Here is a 2,210-nt window from a genome sequence, read left to right on the forward strand (position 1 = left end):
GCTCGAACCGATCTTGTTCACCTTATATATGCTTCCTTTAGGCAATATTATCAGAAAACACTCTATAAACTTAGATCACATTGATTCAAAAATTACAACGCTGTTTCACCTGAACTCATCTGGAGTGGAGGATGAGATTTTGACACTACAGGCTGACATTCTGCTGAAGTCTAGTCTCATGGACAGTTTTGGAACTTAGTCACAGAGGAAAAGTACCCAAACATGAGGAAATGTGCTACCTTCTTGACTGCATTATTTGGCTCTACTTATTTATGTGAGTCAGCCTTTTCCCACATAATGAATATTAAGTCCAAACACCATTCCACCATAACTGATGCTCATTTGAAGTCTGCTTGAGGCTGGCTACTAGCAGCTACTGTCCAGACTATGCAACCCTGGTTGATTCCATTCAGTGCAAGTCATCAGAGTATTTGACCAAAAATGTACAGAATTGTATTGTGCCATAAGGATTCATGCAAGGTACGCCAACATATATTGTAAATTTAAAGTATACTCAGTGTGTGTGTATATATATATAAATAAATAGATATTTAGCATTTTGAATGTAGGTAGGTCATTTTGACTTTGTAGGTTGACTCATTTTAAAAGTAGCTCGCAAGCTGGAAAAGTTTAGGCACCCCTGCTCTAGATGGCATTGCGCTGGCATCCAGCAGCACCGTAAAGAATCTCCGAGTTATCTTTGATCAGGATTTGTCTTTTAACACCCAGATAAAACAAACTTCAAGGACTGCCTTTTTCCATCTACATAATATTTCAAAAATCAGGCATACCTGTGTCAAAGCGATGCAGAAAAATTTGTTCATGCATTTGTTACCTCTTGACTAGATTACTGCAATTCCTTATTATCAGGCTGCTCTAATAAGTCTCTTAAATCTCTCCAGTTGATTCAGAATGCTGCAGCTCGTGTACTAACAAAAACTAAGAAAAGAGATCATATTACTCCTGTATTAGCTTCTCTGCACTGGCTTCCTGTAAAATCTAGAATATAATTTAAAATCCTTCTCCTTACCTACAAAGCCCTTATTGGTCAGGCACCATCATATCATAAAGAGCTTATAGTACAATATTATCCTACTAGAGAGCTACGCTCCATAAATTCTTGTAGAGTCTTAAAAAGTAGGATGGGAGTCAGAGCCTTCAGTTATCAAGCTCCTCTTTTGTGGAACAAACTTCCCATTTCAGTCCGGGGGGCAGACACACTCACCACATTTAAGAGTAGGCTTAAAACTTTCCTTTTTGATAGTGCTTATAGTTAGGGCTGGCTCAGGTTTGCCTTGGACCAGCCCCTAGATGAGCCGCTATAGGCCTAGACTGCCAGGGGACTTCCTAGGATATACTGAGCTCATCTCTCCTCTTCTCTGTCTCTCTCCTTCTGTATGAATTAATGTCCCATTAATGCTCATTACTAATGTTGTTTCTTCCCCGGAGTCTTTGTTCTTTCTCGCCTCACAGGTTTCCTTGGATTGTTGTTATATCTGGACCCTGGTCCTTCCTCCCACCATGGCCCTGCTGACTCCCACTGCTAATATAATTTTTATTGTTACTCACATTACTATTTTATTTTACCAATACCATTAACGCACATTACTGACTTGCGTCTTCACCGGAGTCTCTGTGCTTTCTCTCCTCGCACGTTTCGGTGGATCCTGGTTATATCTGGACCATGGTCTTGCCTCCTGCCGTGGTTTTGTCATATGCATTGAATGTGTTGTAACTCTGTTATGTTGTTCATTCTGTACACTTGACATCTATTGCACTTCTGTCCATCCTGGGAGAGGGATCCCTCCTCTGTTGCTCTCCCTAACGTCTCTTCTTCTTTTCTCCCTGTTAAAGGTTTTTTTGGGGGGAGTTTTTCCTGTTCCGATGTGAGGGTTCTGGGTCAGAGGCTGTCGTATGTGTACAGATTTTAAAGCTCTCTGAGGCAAATTTGTGATTTGTGGTTATAAAAAAATAAATTGAATTGAATTGAATTGACAGGCCAACATGAGGGATTCCACACACTTCCACAGAGACTTCGGTCTTCACAGGTTTAGATGTCCTGGTATGAGCTGAAGGTCTCTGTATTGTCCCAGGATGCCTCCCACCTTGTCCCCAGCAGAGGGGGGGGGCTTCAGCTGAGGCTCAGCCAGCAGGATGGAAGTCGGACTCATTCATATATATCACTTTCTATACTCTCAATTATCTCCACT

At 41.3% G+C, this 2,210-nt stretch overlaps 1 pseudogene; it reads left to right on the top strand.

Annotated features, from left to right (window-relative positions):
* The first annotated feature begins 473 nt into the window (after window positions 1-473).
* On the top strand, window positions 474-1,277 carry LOC137866717 (uncharacterized; annotated as a pseudogene).
* The last annotated feature ends 933 nt before the right edge of the window (window positions 1,278-2,210 follow it).

This window comes from Cebidichthys violaceus, unplaced genomic scaffold (assembly GCF_023349555.1).
Source record: "Cebidichthys violaceus isolate CVI_PGR_0920_01 unplaced genomic scaffold, fCebVio1.0.p SCAF_89, whole genome shotgun sequence".
NCBI lineage: Eukaryota > Metazoa > Chordata > Actinopteri > Perciformes > Stichaeidae > Cebidichthys > Cebidichthys violaceus.